Source organism: Carcharodon carcharias, chromosome 34, assembly GCF_017639515.1.
Source record: "Carcharodon carcharias isolate sCarCar2 chromosome 34, sCarCar2.pri, whole genome shotgun sequence".
Lineage (NCBI taxonomy): Eukaryota > Metazoa > Chordata > Chondrichthyes > Lamniformes > Lamnidae > Carcharodon > Carcharodon carcharias.
Genome location: NC_054500.1, coordinates 11,293,273 through 11,317,097, shown reverse-complemented (window position 1 = coordinate 11,317,097; position 23,825 = coordinate 11,293,273). Strand labels below are relative to the sequence as shown.

The 23,825-nt window shown below is 44.7% G+C and overlaps 1 protein-coding gene across 1 annotated transcript in view; it reads left to right on the top strand.

The window, feature by feature from the left end:
* Positions 1-2,425: 2,425 nt before the first annotated feature.
* LOC121272725 (sodium/calcium exchanger 3-like) overlaps positions 2,426-23,825 on the top strand; it is a 333,282-nt gene continuing 311,882 nt past the window's right edge. The window contains exon 1 of the mRNA XM_041179498.1: positions 2,426-2,457. The gene's annotated coding sequence lies outside the window, so the exon portion shown is untranslated. The remainder of the gene's footprint in view (positions 2,458-23,825) is intronic.

Below are 23,825 nucleotides of genomic sequence, written 5' to 3'. Positions count from 1 at the left end.
TATGTAAATGGAACATCATCTTGTAAATCACAGGGACGTAAGAGCCAAACTGAAGTCACTGATATAGGGTCTTCAGTTCCCTAGATAGATCAGAGAGGCTGGGACTGCTTTCCTTGGAGGAGAGATGGCTGAGAGGAGATTTGATAAAGGGGTTCAATATCATGAGGGGTCTGGACAGAGTAGATAGGGAGAAACTGCTCCCATTAGTGGAAGGATCGAGAACCAGAAGGCCCTGATTAAAGGTGATGGGTAAAAGAAGCAATAGCGGCATGAGGAAAACTATGTTATGCCATATTTGGTTACTGTCTGGAGCGCACTGCCTGAGAGTGTGGTAGAGGCAGATTCATTCGAAGCTTTCAAAAGAGACTTGGACAATTAGCTAAAGAGAACAAATTCTCAGGGCTAAGGGGAAAAGATGGGGGAGTTGGACGAGGTGAGTTTCTCTTGCAGGGGTCCAGCATGGACACAGGGGACTGAATGGCCTCCTTCTGTGCTGTAACCACTCTATGATTTTATAAAAGAAACATGAGGGATACTAAAACCTAACGGGATTGGGAAAAACAATGTTATAAAAGAGTTTTTCCTGGAGAGCAATTAGAGATGGATTAAGAATACTGGCCTTATCAGCAACACTAACATCCCGTGAAAAAATAAAACATTGAGACCTCCGAGCTCACTGACACCAGATCAGCTGAAGATTTAGCTGTTGAAGTGTATTTGTCGAAAAAAAGTGCTGTTGCTACATGGGTGTCTAATTATTGCCAACAATAATTATATTATCCTATGCTTGATAAATCTGCGAATGCCTACCTGCGAATGTAATGCTGTGAATCCTACTATTTTGAGGAGTAACATCTAAGTCAGAACATTCATCGTCTGTCGCTCCCCCAACAAACCTGAAGTAGGCTGAGGACATCATGATGACCTGAGAAGGTCCATTAGGATGGGGACAGAATAAAACAGGCAGATGCAAAGCCTGTCCCACCAACAATAAGTAAGACTTGCATCTATATAGCACCTTTCACGTTCTCCGAGCATTCCAAATTGCTTTACAGCCAATGCAGTGCTTTTGAAATGTGGTCACTGTTGTAATGTAGGAAACATGGCAGTCGATGTACACACAGTAAGATCCCACAAACGACAATGTGATAATAACCAGCTAATTTGTTCTTTGTGACATTGGTTGAGGGATAAATATTAGTCAGCAGTCTGAGCAAAACGCCACTCTTTTTCCCTAAATCATGTCATGTGACCTTTTATGCCCACTGAGTGGCAGATGGCTCCTTAGTTCAACGTCTCATCCAAAAGACATCAGCATTAAGCTACCCTTCCACTGATGGCATAAGGTCCTAAACTTGCTAATTTTTACAGGTGACCTTATATAGTGACTAGGTTCAAAGGTGGTCGTGCTACAAATGGGTCCATTCCTGATCCGGTGCCCAGGCATGTCCATGTCCATCAAGGGTTACTGCATTGTGCTCAGAAGTAGGAACCTGGGCATTGTTTCCTGGCTCAGGTGATTCTGTAGTTAACTGTGGCGCCCCTAACTACAACCCAATCTGGCGTGACCCAACTCAGCACAGGTCAAAGGCCAAATCTGGGACTTCTTGGCCTGTTCAGTGACATTGTGATGGTGTTCTGGTGAGGTGGAGATTCTGCCTAACCCTCCTACTTCATCACATCCTGACTCCATTTCTTAGGTCAGCTTTTATCCCGTCAACCTGGTGGGATTGCTGCCATCAAGATGGCGCCCCTGTCATTGCATGATTACAAGATCCCAGAAGTTGGTGAGGGGGAAAGTTATGGGGAAGGGGGAGGGGCTGGGGAAAGTCACTTGAAGGGGCACCCTGACCAAGAGAAGACTGAACTTAAGAAGGCAACTAATGGCCAAAGTAGAAAGGGTGAAAGTTGTTGTAAGGCCCTGCCTATCAACTGGGACAATCCAAAATGCTTAGCCCTATTTCATGAGCCAACTGCCACCTTCCAGGACAGAGATGCAGAGACCTGGGCTGTGCCCCCTTACCATCATTCTCTTGTAGTGGGCAGAGAATAGGGCTGTCAACTATGATTAAATGCATTCTTAGAGCTTTTCATCACATGACTTGCCCTCATGCTCTGGCCATTAGTCGGCCAACACCACTATCCTTCTGATGTACGGCCTTCCTACACCAATTGGAAAGCAAAAAGACTCATTACCCAATTGGATGATGATTGACTGTCAGCCAAACAGCACTTTTTCTCCCCCCATTTTCAATATTTTCATATCTGGTAAAGAGAAAAGTTCAAAGAAAATGACAGAGAGAAACAATCCTTTATTAATGTCCTGATGATTTTTCTCCAGGGTTGCACACAACAGCGATTGTGAGATTGATCTTCAATTCCTGGAGACTCCCATGCCAAACCTGGAAGGTTGGATTGGGCAAGGGCTTGTGTCGGGAAAGGAATCCTGATTGGCTGGTAAGGCTTGCATTACCCATCAGGCTTTGTTGCAGTCTAAATCGTGGAGGTGGTTTTTTAAAATTCTTTTGTGGGAAGTGGACATTATTGGAAAGGCCAACATTTATTGCTCATCCCTAAATGCCCTTGGACTGAACATTTCAGAGGGCAGTTAAGAGTCAAATCACATTGCTGTGGGTCTGGAGTCACATGTAGGCCAGACCAGGTAAGGATGGCAGATTTCCTTCCCTAAAGGGTATTAGTGAACCAGATGAGTCTTTACAACAATCAATAATGGTCATCATCACTGAGACTAGCTTTCAATTCCAGATTTTATTAATTGAATTTAAATTCCACCAGCTGCTATAGTGGGATTTGAACCCATGTCTCCCAGAAGATTAGCCTGGGCCTCTGGATTACTAGTACAATGGCAATACCATAATGCCATCATCTTCCCCATTGGCTTAGAGAAAGGTGATGACATCTTTATGGTAGTCAGCCAGAATCTGCTAGGCTCTGCAAATATTACTGATGCTTGCGTAATGAATCAAGATGGGTAAGTAATGGTCCACTCACCCTTCCTTGCTTAGAATGAAGCTGTAATGGATGTGTGCAGTGTACCACGGAATTGAACATGAACTGGCGAGTTGAAGAAGGTAATCAATAGGTTAAGTCTTTCAATACAGCAGCTTGCCCTTCATTCCACAACACAGTGCACACAGCCCATTATTGTTAAAGTATTTTATCGCTTCTCAGTGTGAAAAGTATAAATGACCTGAATTAAATGGCAGATGTTAAAGGTTTTATACATCTTGTGAAATATTCTTCAAGGCTGGGATGCCACAGCGTTGCTTTTTACAAACATACGGACAGGGAGCAGGAATAGGCAGTTCAGCCCCTCAAACCTGCTCTGCTTTTTAATAAGGTCATGGTTGATCTGATTGTAACCTGAAATCTGCCTCCCACCTGTCCCTGATAACCCATCACCCCCTTGCTTACCAAGAATCTATCCACCTCTGTCTTAAAAATATTTAAAGACTCTGCTTCCACCACCTTTTCAGGAAGAGAGTTCCAAAGACTCACGACCCTCTGAGTGAAAACATTTCGCCTCATCTCTGTTTTAAACAGGCGACCTCTTATTTTTAAATAGTGGGGGGGAGGGGGAAAGCAACACTATCCAGTAATTATTTTGAATGCTGCAGGGATTTGATCCCATTTATTATTTTCAGAAGTTAGAGAGCATTGATGGAGCTTGAATGTGTTGTGCTACATATAATGGGAGCTAAGGTCTGTTCTATCGCATCCTGCAACATTCAGGAATAAAATAAAGGCTTGCATTTATGAGGTGCCTTTCGTGGCCATAGAGCACTTTACAACAAATGCAGTAGTTTTGAAGTGTAGTCACTGTTATAATATAGGAAACACAGGAGTCAATTTACACACAGCAAGGTCTCACAAACAGGAATAACTTGTTTTTATGATGTTAACCGAGGGTGGAGGCGGGGGTGGTGGTGGGAGGTGGGTGGGGGGGGTTAGTGGTGTTTGTGTGCCAACTGGAGTCAGGCCTGCTGACCCTGGAAACAGTGCGGAGGCAGCCACAAGGGCTGCCAGTTTCTGAGGTGGGCTGGTTAAAAGGCCTGCCTCAGCGCTCTGGGACTTCATCACAGTTGTAAAAAAAAGAGTAAAATATAAAAAGAGTAAAACAAAAAACAGCCCTCTAGCCCTCACCCCTCACACCCCTGCATGCTCCCCATGTCCCACCAACTCCCTCATAGCCCCTCATACCCTCCATGCCAACCTATGCCCCTCTACTTACTCCCATGGCCCTTTATAGCCCCCATGCCAACTTAGTGCCAACTCATGCCAAACCATGCCTCCCCACCCACTAGCCTTTGGTTTTACACCCTCCATGCCAACTCACCCAGCATCCACCATGAGCAGACCTCGGGGGCCATGAGATTAAATAAAATAAAGTCCTAAGTATCCATTGAGACTTAACTATATTAAAAATAAAACACACCCATTGATAAAAGCCCATCCAATACATTTAAATCCCTTCAAATGCTTAATCCCATATTAAAAACAAACATTTGTGCTCATTGCCCCAGACAAAAGGACAGCTAATCTCTTTATAATCACTAGGAGCTGTCAGTCAAACTGTGAACTTACAGGTTCCCCACTGTCTTGATAGGTTGTGGAAGCAGTCACACAGCACTAATTCCATAATGATAACCCTCAAGCTTATGTCAACAAACCACCAGGGAAATTGTAAGTACCTATATTTTTTTGACTGCAGGCCTTTGTCTTCAAAAATTTGAAGTGCAGGGGATTTAAATGATTTGACAGGTTGACAGTTCCACAGGCCTTATCCACATTGTTAAGCACATTCATGCTTACTCTTTATTCCAAGGAGTACCTGACCTCTCCAAAAGGGATACCTGACCCTTCCAAAAACTCTGGCAGGTTTAGACCTTTCCCCCAAATTCATAAAGCCCACGAGCTGTCTTTCAGAAACCTGGGTGATGAAGATTGCTTCTAGATTCAGGGCTCTGGTGCAATTTTGGCTAAGGCACACAGCTCTTCCGACCCAGTGAAAATTCAGACCAAACTTGGAAAAAATCGGCCACATCAGAGGCGGCAGGACCCCTGCTCCTTGGGGTTGTCTCATTGCTGAATGTGCGGATCCCAAACCATAATGTGAGGTCATTTCATTGAAGTACATTATTGGCGTAATATGCATGGCATGCTGGGAGCTCATGGATGTCAGTGGGTGGAATATCTGGGAATAGTGGCTCTTAAAAGGGCTGTTGGTCGCCCTTAATGTGTAATGTTTTCCAAATTTATAGAATGGTTGAACTGAGGTCCAGAGACAGAGCAGATCAATTTCAAAAGGCTACTTTACAGATACGACTGAGAAGAGTGGGACTATATGGAGGGTAATGTACAGCTTCAGTTGGAAGTGCCACCAGAATGGCCTGGAAGAGGTTGGTAAGCATATAAATACTGACCTACCTGCAGCTGAATATCTGGGAGGTGAGGAGGATGGTTACCAGGGTAAATAGGCAGCTCTTTGGGAGCTACACCTACGTTCCTAAGAGACAGGCATACCCCTGTTCAGGGCATTCTGCATTGTTGTCATCCCTATGACCCATGAAATGTCACATTGCCCATACACAATTTGAGAGAGCTCTGTCTGTTTCATCATCTTTTTTTAGTTCGTTCACGGGGTGTGGGTTTCGCTGGCTGGGCCAGCATTTATTGCCCACCCCTAATTGCCCTTGAGAAGGAGGTGGTGAGCCGCCTTCTTGAACCGCTGCAGTCCATGTGGTGTTGGTGCACCCACAGTGCTGTTAGGGAGGGAGTTCCAGGATTTTGACCTAGCGACAATGAAGGAACGGCGATATATTTCCAAGTCTGTTGCTATGGGGGTATCACTGGGCATTTTTCTATACTGGCAGATATTAGGGGAAGAGGAGGATCAAAGGAGGCATGTGCCAGACAGTTGTGTCTGCACTGTAGATGGCCACTTCTGATATCACTTACTTGTGCAGAACCAGGCAGTTGTACCCGGACAATTCCAAGGACATTTGCATGCACATATAATTCCTGAAGGTTACCTTCATTGTGCAATTCATGCTCATGTAGCTAAACTTATAAACCACTTCCACAACAGTCGTGGCTCTGTCACTGGTTTGAAAGCAACAGCTACTTTGAACTCCTAAGCCAATGGACCAAAACTCCCAACTAGGTGTCATCATGCAACTCATCAATGCATTGCTTGCCTGGGCAACTCAATTCATTCCTTCATAACTCAACACTCTAAATTTAGGAATTGGCCACTTAGTGCCTGGATGCCCTCCGATAATTAAATATCTTTCCTGTAATATGGAGGCCAAAAACTGAACATGGTATTTGAGACACAGCTCCACCAACACCAGAAACAATCTCAACATCACTTGCTTTAAACACCTAAGTCACAGTCATAGCTCAAAATTGGGGGCTGGTTAGCTCAGTTGGCTTGACAGCTGGTCTGTGAGTTAGGTTAATGCTAGCAGCATGGGGTTCAATCCCTGTTCTGGTTAAGGCAGGCTTTGGGCCAGCCACCACAGTCTACCTATAGTAAAAATTCACGGCATTTTGCTGTGTTTCAGCAAATAATTGCCAAGGACCTACCTTCGGGCAGAGTACTGAGGAAGAAACGCTAATCTCAATACTTTCTTTGCTCCCATTACTACAGACACTGAGCTACTGGTTTCAACAACTGATCCACCAACCACCCCAGATGTCTATCCTGCTTTGTTACCACAAGCATATTACCATTTAAGATATACATGACTCTACCTTCTCACTACTTCTACCTAATCTCATGTCTTTATGTTTACCTGTGTTGAATTCCATCTGCTCTTTCCCTGCCCATATTCCTTCCTGTAAACTGGTTGACATGATTGGTTATCATGCCTAATTCTGGACCTTCCTCAAACAGATATGCTGGACTGTATTCTGTCTCCTAAGCCATTCATAAAATTTTATAAACGACAGCGATTCTAACATTGACCCCCATGGACTTCAATGGCACTACTTTGCATTCTGATACCTCCCCTGCACAACCTACTTTTGCTATCTACCTTCCATCCGTGCACAATGCTGGCCAAGACTTCCCTGCCTAATCCATGGTTGTGCACCTTTTGACTTGGTCTTGTTCTGTGGGACAGTGTCCAATGCCTTGCTGAGACCCAGGACATCCACTGCCCCCGCCCCACCCCTTGCCCACCAGATCTGTAACCACCTCAACGAAACCCAGTAAATTGGTTTGTCTCTTCTCAACCAATTTTGGCTTTCTCTAAGGGATCTTGTCCTTGCAAATAAACCATTTCTGTTATCCCTTATCAATGTCTCCCACAAGGTTCTCAGAGGCTGCTGTAAGATTTTTTTTGAAAGGCAGTGGGCGGGGGTCAGGTTTGCTACTTCATAAGTTATGGGAATCTTTCTTGACTCCGATGAGTTTTGAAAGATGTTGGCGAGAGTTGATTAATGTCTTCTTGCAAAGAAAACTGAAGTGCCCGGAGCCTTGTTTCCCCCTTTGGGACCTCCTAAGAACATGGAAGACTTTGTATAAAATGAAAGTCTAATTCCACAACCTCCTGTTCTTGTGCATGCTCCCCACTGCCTCTGGTAAATAGACCATCCAATGTCACTCTGCACTCTTCCCTCACCCCCAAGAACACTTTGTCATTTTCTGTCATGTTTCTCTCGTTTTCTCTCTTTAGGACAAAGGAAACAAAGAGTAGGAATTAATGGGTCTTTTTCCGAATGGCAGGCAGTGACTAGTGGAGGACCCCAGGGACCCCAGCTATTCGCAATATATATTAATGATTTAGATGAGGGAACAAAATGTAATATCTCCAAATTTGCAGATGACACAAAGCTGGGTGGGAGGGTGAGCTATGAGGAGGATGCAGAGATGCTTCAGTGTGATTTGGACAAGCTGAGTGAGTCGGCAAATGCATGGCAGATGCAGCATAATGTGGATAAATGTGAGGTTATCCATTTTGGTAGCAAAAACAGGAAGGCAGATTAAGAGAGGGGAATGTGCAACGAGACCTGGGTGTCCTCGTATACCAGTTGCTAAGGTAAGCATGCAGGTGCAGCAGGCAGTAAAGAAGGCAAATGGTATGTTGGCTTTCATAGCGAGTGGGTTTGAGTACAGGAGCAGGGATATCTTTCTGCAATTATATAGGGCCTTGGTGAGACCACACCTGGAATATTGTGTGCAGTTTTGGTCTCCTTATCTGAGGAAGGATGTTCTTGCTATAAAGGGAGTGCAGCGAAGGTTTACCAGACTGGTTCCTGGGATGGCGGGACTGACATATGTGGAGAGATTGAGTCGGTTAGGATTATATTTGCTAGAGTTCAGAAGAATGAGGGGGGATCTCATAGAAACCCTAGCGATCCTCAGCTTTTAGCAAAAGACCACAGAGATGTCGATAAAAGCATAAATAAAGAGCAGAGCAGTTAGTCAATTATAAATCTTCACCTCAGAATATTTGGCATTTAACACAGTGTGTGTGGCAAATACAGGGTTAATGTATTATAAGATTCTGGTTTGTTGATGAATAGGTAAACTCTCGAACAGCTGAAAGGGTGATAGGTTTGTGGAGCAGATTACTGGCACAAGGGACAGAAAAAGAAACAGTAATGCGTTTCAAGAAGGAACTAGATAGTTCTTGTCAATAAATGGGATCCAGGGTTATTGGAACACAGTGGATAGGTGGGCTAGATGGGCTGAAGGTCTTCAGCTGCCTGAAACTGTTATAATGTTACTCTTTCCCAGAAGACTGTGATTGCCATTTTATGAATCGTTAAAAATATCAATCTCTGAAACCTGGTCTCTCCCAATAGTTAATGAATTTACAGAGACAGTTTATAGTGGAGGAAATATCAATACCTTAATGTCTAACTCAGTTTGTGATTTGGCTTAAGGCATGTGGATCTGTCTCTTCTCCATCTTCTGCTTTGCAGCGAGAACAAGTTTAAACGTATGAGCTGCTCACATAAATCGTTTTGCTGGAATCCCTTTCCAATTCACCATCATCTTTTTCAATATGGGGGCAGCCAAAATTGCAGAAGGCATTTCCAGTGCAGTATTCCTGTTGAGAAATATTGTCGCTGCTTGAACATATATTCAATGCCCTGAGATGCCTCAGCAGACTTGATTGACAGTATTGATGCGCAATCTCCTCTTACCTTGGTCTTAATTCATCAGTCTTTCCTCACGGGTAACAATATGCCTGACACACACAAATCTATAGTGGAAGAGCCAGTGATCAGGCAGTACATACACATATCCTACAGTAGTTGGGAAGGAGTGCAATGGGTTGGCTCCTATTTTTTGACCTGTTTGGCTTGGGGTCCCTGACTGTTTTGTTGTGTGTTAGGGGTTTAGACAGGGTTTGGGGATTGTCAAGTCTCTCAAAAGTATGCTGCTCAAGTCCATAGTCTTCCTAACAGGAACTATTTATTCGCAGGAAGTATTTACACGTTTGGAGATCCACACAAGGTAAAAGAGCTTCTGCCCTCTTCAAGATTTTGCTTACTTCTCAGTCATATGACCTCACATTATTACATCAGCATGATGCTTGTTTCTGATGTTCCACTGCACTGACCAGGAGTTATGTTCCAACTTGCACATCTCTTGAGCTCCTAGCACACTCACCCGCCGAGCACTTCAAAGTACTTTCCATAGGAATAGGAGGGATGGGATGTGATAGGTTGTCAGGGTATGGAATAGTTTGGGATGGAATAGGATGGTTTGGAATGAGTTAGATGGGTGGATATTCATCAAAGTTCCTAACCAAAGCCCAGAAACAAAATTAAGCCTGGGTGGACTGTTTATCTGAATGAAACTTCAACATATTTGCATTCAGCACCATCTAGTAGCTGAGGTATGAGAACTTTGATGATCAACATTTCTCATTTAACAAAAAAAGGAATGTATTTCTCTCTGTTTTCAATTTAATCAAAATTGTGGGATTGCCCAATGGTGAAATTCTGAGAATGTGACTCTGTTAGCGGGTTAGTAATTGTTCATAGAGATATATTCTCATTCCTGACTTCTCGATCCCTGGCTGATTTCAAAGGAATCGATAGAGCTGATCCGTGTCACTGATATATCACAAAGTGCTCTGAACAAAGAAGGTGACAGCACCTTGTACAGTTGTAGTGAAAGCAGGACCTTGTAACGTTCTTATGATGATATAAGAATGATATTCAGCTCGAGGGGCTGAATGGCCTACTTCTGCTAGTATTTCATATGTTCGTAAGTCCTTGACCTTGTTTGCTGTATAAGGCACAAGGCGCCAATCACTCACAAGGGCTGGGGAAACACATTCTGGATTGATTTATTAAGACAAGAACATGAGGACAGTCTTATATTGTTGTAAAGCTTGGAGCGCTGGGGCTTGTGTGTCAGTGCTCTGCTCAAAGCGAAAGCGAAACTAGGACTGGATCAGATACCTTGTTTCCCTTCTGGTGATGTCATGCTGCAAGCCCTTAAAGGCATATTACAATAGAGCTAAATGCTGACACAATAATTAGTACTTATAGGTTTGACTGACGAGGAAGGAGGTACTGTACATGCTGGCTATCGAGGAGCTGGAGCCCAGCAAATGAGATATCCTTGAATATCTGGTGGAGGACACACATACCTTAATAAAACCCTTCATGACCTCGCCCTTTACAATTTCTATGGATTCCTCCAGGCCGACGACTCCCCTAAACTCTTAGTTCCTCCCACTTCAGCCACCTCTTCCCTTCATTTTACCACTGGTGGCTGTGCCTTCAGTTGTATAGGTTGCACTCACTGGATTTCCCTTCCTTAAACTCCTTTGTTTCTGTACCACTGTCCTCTTTTAAGACCCACCCCTTTAACCAAGCCTCATTTCTTAGTTAGTTGTATGCCTTTGTAGTGTTTTCACAGGTGGGTTAGAACAAAGGTACCAGAACACCAGGCCTGCGGAGACTCAGCACTATTCCCAAAATAAAATACATATATCATCCTAGTTAACTTATAAAATTTTTAAAAAACTGGACAAAGGCTTTAAAAATGAATGAAGCCGTGGCTGGCTATGATTTGAACAAAATGAACTTTTTGGCATTCAGAGAAGCTGAGACCTCATTATCTCTGATGAGATGCGAATGATCCCTGTGACTGCAGAGATCAAATTCAAAGGGAATAATACAAGAGCCTACATTTCCTCAGCCAGGCCTAGCTAATGGGGACGATCAGTCAGCTAGGGCAAAGGACCCTGAAACCTCTTTTGCAATTCTTAATGGTTGAAACATTAACAATCTGAATAATTCAGACAAAGGAATATACGTCCGTTGTCAAAGCCAAAGTGGAGAAGTGGGAGTCATGTCACATGACCCCCCTAGCTAGGGGAACTATTTAACCTGTCTTGTTGTACTGCCAATCAGCCTTCAATCTTCCATCGAGCATGCAGCAGCTCAAACCAGAGCTCTGTCCAGGTTTAAATGCCTGGCCCCATCTACACTGTTTCTTTTGGAACTTCTGAACTACCAGCACCTACAAGACTAATCCATCTCTACATATCTATCCCATTGTGGAAGTCATGTCTACTGGAAATTATCCAGCATCAGTCTTCAACCTGCTGATGCTGTGAAAGAATACTCTGTCCATCCGTAAACAGAAAGGTGTTTAGATTTTGATTCCCCCCTTTGTAAGTGGTGGTGGTATTTTCCCAACCCCTCAGTTTTGGTGTGATCCAATTTCTATTAACAACTCCACAGCAAACTCGAGATAGGGTTAACTCAGAAGGGGAGTATATTTGCACACGCTCAAACATGAGAGGAGGGGTTGCAATGTAGCCTCCCTTTTCACTCATACAATAAAAGAAGGGGAGACTAGAGAAAGGGGTTTACAGGGCAAAAACCACAGAATAAAGAATTATTATTTCAAGTGAACCCAGAGTCCAGAATCAAAGTCCAATGGTGTACTCTTTCACAGAGTCGGCAGTCTGAAGATGGATGTTGGATAATTCACTTTTCCACTAGACATGACTTCCATAATGAGATAGACACGTAGAGATGAATTAGTCTTGAGGCGCTGGTACAGAAGTTCCAGTAGAAACAGTGTGGATGGCCCCAGGCATTTAAACCTGGACAAAGCTCTGGTTTGAGCCGCTGCTTGCTAGATGGAAGATGGCAGATTGATTGCAAGACAGGGTAACGGTGGGGGGTTCATGTGACATGACTCCCACTTCTCCACTTTGGCTTTGACAAAGGATGTATATCCCTTAATCTGGATTCTTGAGACTGTTAATGTTTCAACAATTAAGAATTTCAAAAGAGATTGCAGGGTCCTTTGTGCTAGCAGACTGGTCATCTCCATTGGCCAGGCCTGGCCTAGGAAATGAGATGGCCCTTGTACTATCCCTTTGAATTTGATCTCTGCATTTACAGTGGTCATTAGTGTCTCTTCAGAGATAATGAGGTGTCAGCTGCTCTGAATGCTAGAAAGTTCCTTTTGTCTAGGTCATAGCCAGCCATGGCTTCAGTCATTATTAAAGACTTTGTCCAATTCGTAAAATGTTATAAATTAGCCCTGATGATATATATATATATATATATATATATATATTATAAAAATATAGAGTGAGGTCTTAGCCCCCTGACACATGCATTATGGGATGTTTTAAGTCTTCCCTGACCATGTTAGTCTTTTATTCCCCCCTCCTCCCACAACTCTTCAGATAAACATTCTGTTTCATCATCTGATGGACAGCCAGACTGCCTCAGTTGGCCATGCTCTGCGTCAGATGTTTGTGGCTTCAAGCCCCAGTCCTTAGGCTTGAGCACACAATTTAGGCTCGCACTCCAGTGTGGTACTGAGGGAGTGCTGCATGGTCTGAGGTGCCATCCTTTGAATGAGATGTTAAACCAATTTTCCATCTACTGTCTCAGGTGGTATAAAGACCCTATGGCACTATTTTGAAGAAGAGCAGGGGAGTTCACCCTGGTGTCTTGGCCAATATTTGACCTTAAACAAGCATCATTAAAGTGAATCATCTGGTAATTATCACATGGCTGTTTGTGGGGCATTGTTGTGTGCAATTTCCTACATTTTGAAAGAGTTTAATTGGCTGGAAAGGTCTTGGGGACATCGTGAAAAGCGCCATATAAGTGCAATTGCTTTCTTCCTCTCACAGAAAGGCAGCCAGGTTCAGAAGCAAGTCCCATTCCACGGCAGTGCTCACATTAAACTCTGCAACTCCTGCCTGCCCCAGCTGAATTCCCTACAGCCAGAGTTGGTGACAGATTAAGCTTCCCTATAACAGGGAACAAAAGCATTGAAGGAGGTGAGGGGGCCATTACAGCTGCGACTTCATTGCTGAGGTTGGTGTCAGAACAGCTGTTTTTCTATCATTTTCAATTTGAAAACCTGCTGTGATCAGCAGCGCTTGGGAGTTGCTGATGGAAATTGGTGCAGGCAGAGGACAAAATTCAAATGAATAGAACGGCCCCTGTAAATGAACATGATTCCTTGCTTGTCTGGTACAATGTGAGACCCCCAAATCATCACAGTAGGAACTGCTGGATTTACCTGAAGCATAAATAATCACAGCTCCCCAGGGCTATGTCTAAACAAAGTCAACTGCTTGCAGCTGCCCATTTTTAAAATCATGTTTTTCCATCCCCATTCTCTTATAAAGCTCGGATTTATGCTGCGGTAGTATTTAGTGGTGGTCCAAGTGACCATTCCCTATTGTTGTTTCCGACCAGAGAGTGTTCTGGGATCGCTGAACGAGAAAGATTTTTGTTGGTTAAGGGTATCAAGGGAAGCAAAGGCAGGAAAATGGGGCTGAGGTACAGATTGTCCATGATTGAGTTGAATGATGGAACAGGCTCGAGGGACTCCTGTTTCAGACAGATCTGTGTTCTCAATGTTACAGTCAGGTAAGGGATCGTTAACATTTAAAGAAGAAACCAACAATTAACCAACAGAAGATTTCATGTTTTCAAACTAAAACAAACTTTATTGTGTATCAAAAAGAGTTAAACAAAGTGAGCACCATTAACTTAACACTATAGCTTATAAAGACTTATGCTATAAACTCAGTTCTACTTTTTACTCCCTCCACACCCCCTCCCCCACCCCACCCCAAGAGTTCCCTTATTTTACGGAATTTTGAATGTTCATTCACTTTTTCTCTGGGACTGAACCAAAGGTATGTCACAGCTCCCTGGAATTCACTCTGATTTCTCTTCAGTGTTCCAGCTATCCTCCAAGGCATGGGGGTCCTTCCATTATATTTTGGCTAAGTGACCCCCAGTTTTTTACCAACCTCATGACTCTGGATTCGACAGCTTAAGCAGGAACTTCCCTGAAACTCTTGCACAGTGGCTTAACACATCAGAAAATGCCCTTGGTTTCCAATAGGCCGCTGTTATGCATTTGAACTGAAACCAAGTTGATTACTTCCCGAAGTCCAACAGCAACTAACTGCCTTTTATTGAGGAATACCGAAGATTGCTGCCTTTAGCTTCCAGCTAAACAAACTTTCCAGTCATTTCTCCCTTTATCAACTTTGTCTTATACTGAATAATTGCTCCCAAGCTGCATCATGGATGATAGATCTAGCATTTACTCTACTTCAGGGGTAGACCTGGCGCTATCTCTCGACTTCCAAGGAGCTACAAGTTACATAAGCCCCGAGCCTGACACAGTCTCTCAGCTGTTTTCCAAACGTCAGTCAGCCTTGCCTGCTGGCTATGCCCTTTCTGAACTGTCAAAGATAAACTCGAAACAAAGAATCCAACCATCTCCATGGCAATGTGACACACACGCCTGCTCCCAGGTAAAAATAGAAATTAATTACCTTCTAATTCCAAAACTTCCCTTAATTCTGGGAAACCACACACATAACTGACATCTTTTACTAGAATAACTGCAGACATCATGTCTCCAGTTCTTCAGCTAAGTAAGCCCACCTGCCATTTTATGATTCATCCTTTGAGCTGACCTTATCCTTTTAACTGTAATTACCTTAAGTCTGTGTACATTGCCAGCCTCTAGATGTTTACCTGAGTTTTTTTCCACTGAGCTTGGATTTATAATTCAATTTTCAAAACTGAAAAGCTGAGCCTCTAAAACATATGAACTATAACGTTCAACATAGGTAACACTTTATTTAATTAGTTTGATAATTCTGGTTACATTAGTTTGATAAACATGATAAATATAATTTGGAAGATCTGTCTTGTTGTTGTTTCATGGGATGTGGGCATTGTTGGCAAGGGCAGTATTTGTTGCCCATCCTTAATTGCCCTTTAGTAGCTTGTTAGGTCATTTCAGGGGGCAGCTAAGAGCCAACCACGTTGCTGTGGTTCTGGAGTCATGTGTAGGTCAGACCAGGTCATGATGGGGGATTTCTTTCCCTAAAGGAAACCACATGGGTTTTGAAGACAAGCAATGATAGTTTCATGGTCATCACCACTGAGACTAGTTTTCAATTCCAGATTAATTAATTGAATTTAAACTCCACCAGCTGCTGTGGTGGGATTTGAACCTGTGTGCGGAATCTTCCCAGATTTGCACTAAGTGCAGTTGTGGGTGGGAAGAAGGCTGTTTTACTCATCGGTTGCAATGACGGCTTTTCACACTGTATCGCCCAAATCCCACCTCATTAATCATGCATTCCCGAGTAACACACTGTTTCGATGGTGCCTGGGCTCCAATTCACCCGCTACGCCATCATCTCGCCACTTCCTCACGCTGGGCGCCACGTTTAAAGTGCAGCCATGTACACACCTCTCAGAGCTTCTAGCCCAGGACTGTTGCAAAAAAGACATGACCCTGAAAGGCAAGACCACTGCAGCCCTCTGGTTTAGTGATGTGTCCCTCGAGTGCCCACCGTGATATCCTCTACCCCCACCCTGGCTGCAGGAGGGGCAGCAACATTACCACTCCGGCTCGGTAGGTGATGGCAATTGGATCAATGCCAATGCTGCACAGAAGAGGTCGGCCATCCAATGCAGATAGAGGGTGAATTATTTCATCCGTGCAGCCTGAGTAAGGCAACCATCTCATCACTCTAAACGCACACTCACAAGCCCATCACACATTCACTGGGCATCTCACTCACTGCCAGCCCAATGGACATCACCACTTACTCTCTCGCACACACCCACTTTCCATCTGGTCTCATCTCCTCTGCCTCCTCTTGAGGATGCTTGCGCAGATCAACATGTGCCCCCCCGCACACACCCTGGGGCACCCTCCTTCCCCAGTCCAGCCCTCACTCTGTGGCCTCTTCCCTTGCCTGAGGCCAATTCTCCCCCTTTCCCCAAGCAAGCCCCAGCCCCGCAGCTGTTGAGAAGCCATCCCCGCCTTACGGCTGGTCTGGTAGGTAGAGACCTGAAAGTGATGTGGTGCTGTGTGTGAAGCCTGGCGCTGGTGACTGTGAGTGCTGCCTGAAGCAAGGTAGGCAAACAAACCTCGAGCTCCCGAGTGAAGTGCAGCTCGACAGGTGCAGGTCACTTCTGTACAGTTGTGAAGTGCGCCGATGTGATTCCCGGATGATCCAGCCTGGGGAGGGGGGGGGTGGGTGGAAAGATTCCAGCGAGCTGGGCTTATAATGAGATGCAGATGTATTACAGTGAGGGTGGGAAACGCAGCCCCTCCATTGACGGGCAGAGCGGACGGTTGCAAACTGTGAAAACGATTTTTGGCCGTCTTACCATATTGTCCGCTCACGCTGTCAAACATGCTCGATGCCAACGGGCACGGAAAATTCCACCCCGCGTCTCCAGACCATTAGCCTGGGCCTCTGGATTACTAGCCCAGTTCTCATTAAGGAGCTGGACACTGCTCTAGTGTCTATTTTAATTGGGTTTATGGAAATCATCAGCAATAAAATTGCCACTATGCCACCACCTGCCCCCTCTGTGCAGAGAGAAACAGAGTTAACATTTCAGGTCGATGACCTTTCATCCGAACTGGAATGAGGGGAAAAGGAATAGCAGGATTTGCCAAAAGGGTTAGGTGGAGGGAGAGGAGACTTAAGTAGAGTATAAAACACTAGCATGCGCCAGTTGGGCTGAATGGCCTATTTCTGTGCTCGAACTTCTATGTAATTCTATGTAAAATGGCAATAGTTGTTTAGTACTCTTTTTGGGAGGATTAAAATGAAGACATTGTTCAACAGAGTTCTCATTATCCACCCTGTTTTGCAGAAATATGATTTAGATTAATTAAGATGGGATTATTGGATTTGGACAATGACAGTGAATGATTTGCAAAAACATGCATAAAGTTTATTTGAAGGCCTTTTTTTTATTGCTGATGATTTCCATAGACTCAATTAAAGTGCAGTGTCCAGCTCCTTAATGAGAACATTTTTAGGGAGAGTCATTAGTCATGGGTGGACTCATCTGCACTCATAAAGGAAATTAGTACTCATTTTGAAGGCGAGTGTGCCTGAGCGTGATATCCAGAGAGACTTGCTAGGGAAATGAAAGCACATGGCTTTAAAGGAAATGTAGCCACACACAGAGAGAGGTGGTTAGGATGTTGTATAAAGATCTGGCTAGGCATTGGAGAGGGTGCGGAGGAGATTCACAAGAATGATTCCCGGGATGAGGAACTGTAACTATGAGGATAGATTGGAGAGGTTGGGACTGTTTTGAGAAAAGAAGGCTAAGAGGAGACTTGATAGAGGCATTCAAGATCCTGAGGGGTATGGACAGGGTAAATAGTGAGAACCCATGCACACTCAAGAGAACATCAACTAGAAGGCACAGATTCAAAAAAAATTGGCAAAAGAAGTAACCGTGATGTGAGGAAAAATGTTTTCACCCAGAGGGTGTTTGGAATCTGGAACAATCTTCCTGAAAGGGTGGTGGAGGCACGTTCAATCGAGGTATTCAAAAGGGAATCGGATTGCTACCTGCAAAGAGAGAATGTGCAAGGTTACAGGGATAAGGCAGGGGAGTGGGACTAGGTGGAATGCTCTTTCAGAGAGCCAGTGCAGATTCGATGGGCCAAATGGCCTCCTCCTGCACTGTAAAGATTCTGTGATAAACAACCTCTGGAGTAACTGCCTTCAGTTCTGGGCACTGAACCTCAGGAAGGATCTATTGGTCTTGTTGGGGATGCAGCTCAGATTCAAAAGGGTGAAATTGTGAGGACAGGTTGCATAGACTAGGCCTGAATTCCCTAGACTAAGGAAGACTGATGAGTGACCTAATTGAGGCATTTAAAATGATTGACAGGACCAGATTTTCACCATCGAGATGGGAATATTTACTCAGAGGGTTGTGAATCTTTGGAATTCTCTACCCCAGAGGGCGGTGGAAGTTCAGTCATTGAGCACGTTTAAAATAGAGACTGACAGATTTCAAAATACCAACGACAGAAAAGAATGTGGGGATAGTGTGGGAAAAAGGCATTGAAGTGGATGATCAGCCCTGGTCATATTGAATGGCAGAGCAGGCTCGATGGGCTGAATGGCCTACTCCTATGTTCCTATGGAAGCTCAAGGCAGGAGGCTTCCTGACTCAGCAGACCTGTCTCCTTTAAAAGGGCACCGGGCCACCTATATTTTGTTCCGGGGAGGCGTAGGTGAGATGGAGTTGGACCCGCCGTTTCTAGAGGCAGTTTGGAGGAAGCCATGAGGGTGGGAAAGTATCAAAGTGAGCTGTTTAGAGGGCCCACTTCAGTCTTCTGAGACTTTGATGTAGTTGTATAAAAAGGCTGTCAGGCCCTCTAGCCTTTACTCCTCACCACCCCGCCATGCTATCACCTTCCCCACCCTTATAACCCCATGGCACTTTCATGCTCTCCCTGCTACCTCCATAGCCACTCACCCAATATCCACTACTGGTGGACCTCAGGAGCAATATGGAGATGAAAAAAAATTAAACTGCTAACAATCTAATATAGCCCTCACTCGTACAGTCTTGATGCTGAAAATAAATTTCTTTTATGAAACCCATTCATAAATTTTAAATTCTCTTAAGTGGTCAATTTGTTGTAAAAACAAACTTCTATTTGCTAACCACATCAAAGACAGCTGCTCTTTGAATAGCCTCTTAAAACTGTCAACCAAAACATGAACTCAGCTCCCCCTGCTGAAATAAGTGATTTTTGGAGCTTTTGAAATTCAGCCAAGCCTTCATAATGGGCTCAAGTGTAATAATCCTTGGGAAATGTCGACAATGGCGAACAGATGGTCAATGATTTTTTCTAAGCTACACCAGAAGGCCTGTTAATGGACTCCAGCGGTAGTTGTCTTTGTTGCTCCAACCAAAGGCTCTAACCTTTTTTTTCAGAATTGGAGATTTAAATAACTTCAGATCATGACACTTAAATGGATTTTATCCACCCTTCAAGAGTGTTTTCACCTCCTCCATAAAATTGTGACTCCCACACCGGGAGTTTAGGCCCTTGGAACAGCAAAAATTAGGCGTGTTTGAACTCAGTGGTAACGTCAAATGGCCCTGCTGAGTTCAGGTTTCCCGTCAGTATGATTCACACCCCACCCCATCCCCCTGGTGGCAAAAATGGAATTTTCTGGAAATGAGGACCGGTTTTCCACATTTGGGTCCCTGGGTCCAGCCTGCCATTTTGAAAGGTCTCTGGAATTGGCCCAGCTCGGCAACAATCCTGACCTAAGTACCTCCTCTGTTGGGGGAATCCAGAACAAGGGGGCAGTAACTGAACTAAAGTTAGAGACAGGCCACTCAGAGATCATGTCAGGAAGCACCTCTTCACAAAAAGGGTAGTGGGTATCTGGAAAACTCTTCTCCCCAAATGAATGTGAGGGCAACTGAACATTTCAAAACTGCGGGTGATAGATTTTTGTTCGGTAAGGATATTGAGGGATATGGAACTCAGACAGGTAAATGGAGTTAAGGGAGTGATCAGCGATGATCTAATTGAATGATGGACCAAGCTTGTGGGGTTAAATGGCCTCCTCTTGTCCCTACATTTGGATATTAATATGATAGAAAAAATAAGTAAGGGTTAATGGATGTTTTCTGATGCTTGGCAAGTGGGTAATGACACCTTTTGAACCTCTGCTGGACCTTCCTTTGTTTACAGCTTGTACCAGTGATTTACATGAAGGCAGAAGAGGATAGACTGGTTAGTAGATTGGTCAGTTTATGGGGTGGACGCAGTTTGATGAGGCATAACATATTAGGAAAAAGAACTGTGCAATGGCACATACCCAAATAGTGGAACTCTTAATAGAGAAACAGAGAGATCTAAGTGCGGAGATACATTGGGCAGGATTTTTTGGGTGGTGGGGATTCCCATCCTGCCTCTCAAAGAGTCGGTGGGTAATGCATCGCTGTCGATCACAGCAACCCGGTAGCCATTTCACCCTCCACGGATTGTTAATTGGCTGGAGATGAGACTTCTACCCCACGCACGGGTGGATGTCCTGCCTCAACAAACTGCTGGCCAATCATGTCGGAATCATCAAATTAGAATGAAGCTAACATGCCCCAATTCAAATTTAAATGAGTTTGGGCTTCCATAAATCCCCAACTGCATGTCACCCCCCCCCCCATCTCAGCTGGTAACGGTCCCCTCTGTGAGTCAGGGGGTTGTGGGCCCAAGCCTCAATCCGGGGTCTGAATCGTGTGGTCAAAGTTGTCAGGGCGATACTAAGCGAATGAAGGAAAGGTCAACTCAGGATTGTGTCTACAAGTTCAGCTTGATGTTCTGGGCTTTCCACGAGAAACAGGGAACGGTGTCCTGGCCAAGGTTCACCCCTGAGCAAATACCGCAGAGGTTAGCTGATCATTCATGTCAATGGTCTTTAAGATAGAGTCATGGAATGATTCACCACAGAGGGAGGCCTGTTGCCAAATCGTGCTCTTTGGTAGAGCTATTCATTCCATCTCATTCCTGTACTCTTTCCCCAGAGCCCTATAGATTATCTCCATTCAAGTTTATAGGATGTGGCTAATGCAGGAAGGCTGCCAGGTTGGAATGCATACCAACAGTCCCTGTGCTTCCAAACTAATTCATTGTACAAAGCGCTTTGAGGTATTTTGGCCTTTTGAAGTGCTCTGTAAGTGCCAGTACTGGTTGTTATATGTGTCACAGTAACCAGCATTAGAGTCAGTCAGACTAGGAAATAAAGCCTCCTTACCACTGCAGCCAATAATGGACGTTTGAGAAGATGATTAAGCTTTACCTGCTGCCTTGAGAATGTAGTTTCTACAGCAGATAATAGATTTGCTCATTCAACGTTTCCAGCTGTCAAACTCACTAATTCCCAGCTCTGTTTGCCGGCCTTTGCTCGCTGCGTCATATCGTCCTTAGGTGGGCCTGAATCTTGCATTCCGAAGTTGGGAACGTGTGCAATATTGAGGTCGGTGGGTGTGTGCGAGAATCGGAGTGGAGCGGCGCTGCTGACACTGAAAGGGCCAATTAAGGTCATCAAGAAGCCTGTTGACTGCGATTTTGCCCGTGCGATTTTTAGCTCGTCGACGGAATTCACGTTTTAATCATTTCGTCACCCAAGGGCGGAACGAAATCTCCATTAGGGTAAAAATATAAAAATAAATATCTGGGGCCTTTTTTTAAAATTAAGTATGCTTTCAGGTGCGTGATTGTGCTGCGTGGATATTTTGCTGCAGCATTTTTGTGCTTTCTTTTATTATTTGGGTGTCTGCAGCTCCCTGAGGGGTCTGTCTGCCTTCAGGGAGCTCGGTGGAAGCGCTCACCCCCACCCGCGGTGAGGTCAGCACCCGCCCTCTTCCCACCCCCACTGGCAGCGCTGAGCCTTTCAGTGCACATTTCACGCGGGCTGGCCGTTAATTGGCCCGTTTCCCGTCCGCTCTCGGGCCTGACGAACGCAAAATTCAGGCCATTGTCTAATGCCCCAGTAGATTAAGCTCTCGGCCTCTGTATCCGCACGACTTTTGTGGGGACCTTCCCCGTCGTTGAGTGTTAGCGCTGAGGAACACAGCGGGGTTGCAGAGTCAAGAGAAGCCACCACCCCACCCCCGCCCCCCAGCCCCGAGTCACGGCCTTCCCCACCCCCACCCCAAATCACGGCCGACGCCGGCCCCATAACACGGAGACCACCACAAATGGATCCGTTTCCCATAACCTTGGAATGGGCAATCGCACAAGGCCAACTCCATCTTGGTGTCGATGGGGCGCTGGGCAGGGTGGGGATAAGTGTAAAGTGTAGAGTGTTGGTCAAGCCCTTAGCAGAGGCTGATCGCCACTGTTAGGACTCAGGTCTGAGGACGTACCAGAATAACTAGGGTTCTTCAACCGGGAAGTGAACCTGAGAAGGAACTTCATAGAAGTATATTAGAGAGTGAAGGATAGGAAATAGTTAAATCTGAAAGATTGCCGTCGGTGGCAAATATAGAGAATCAGGTTTGGAATAGGACATTGTGGGGACTCTTCCTGGAACTAATTAAGAAGTAGCTGGATACTGGGACTTGGGGGGCTGTTTATTAGGATGTGGGTGTCACTGGTAAGGCCATCATTTGTTCCCCTTCCCTAATTGCCCCTTGAACTGAGTGGCTTGCTGGGCCATTTCAGGGAGCAGTTAAAAGTCAACCACACTGCTGTGGGTCTGGAGTCACATGTAGGCCATACCGGGTAAGGACAGCAGATTTCCCTCCCTAAAACAGATGGGTTTTTATGACAATCAACAGTAGTTTCATGCTCACCATCACTGAGGCTAACTTTATATTCCAGATTTATCAATTGAATTTAAATTCCACCAACTGCCACAGTGGGATTTGAACCCATGTCTCCAGAGCATTAACCTGGGCCTCTGGGTTACTAATCCAGTGACATTAACACTACATCACTGTGGGAGGGAGAGGGGGTGCAGCGAAGGTTCAGTGAATGGATTAGCTAGGGTTTCCTGTCTATATCACCCTGTCACAACAGTCACCCTGTTATTAGATGCTTGAGCGCCTGCTTGGAGTGTCTGGTCGCTGGCTCGGTCTGATTCAAGCGTTGAATCTGCTTTCCCATGACTGAGTGAGTATGTGCATCAGGTTGTGTAACGCTCTGTCCCACAGGACATATAGTTCATGATTCAATCCCTGCCACAATTTCACCAGTGTGGCCCTCTACCATTTGTACAATGTCAGTGGGTTAGGAAAGAAGTGGTGATGGCATAGTGGTATTATCACTAGCTAGTATTCCAGGGTAATGCTCTGGGGCCTGAGTTCAAATCCCACCATGACAGATTGTGAAATTTGTGTTAGATAAAAGTCTGATGATGACTATGACAACCATTGTCAACTGTTGTGTTTAAAAACCCATCTGGTTCACTAATGCCCTTTAGGTAAGGAAATCTAATCTGCTGTCTGCCTGGCCTACATATGACTCTAGACCTTTGACTCTTAAATGCCCTCTGAAGATGGGCAATAAATGCCTAGACAGCAATGCCCACATCCCCTCCTGAATGAATATATAAAATTAGGAAAGAAGAGAAAATCAATTGGTGTTTGTGCTTGTGACTAGTGACTCCTTCTGGACAGTGCATGGGTGTGTTAGTTAATATGAAGACAGGATTCAGATTGGCTGTAATGGTCCCTCTTCACTGTTGAGCAGTCTGCATTCACAGGCCAAGCTGATATTTGAAACATGGCCGCTGATACAAAAGGTATCAAAGAGCTGATGGAACTCCAGAATAATGGTCTGACTCTGGTTTTAAAAACGTGCCCTTGTGTTTGCTGGGTAAAAGTCTTTTTTTCTTGCAGCTACCCTCTTGAATCTCCGCATCATTTAAGCCCCTCCACTTGATCACCCATCAGTTGTCAAAACTCAAAGGAACACAAACCAAACTTGTGCAATCTGACCTCATAATCTAACCCTTCAG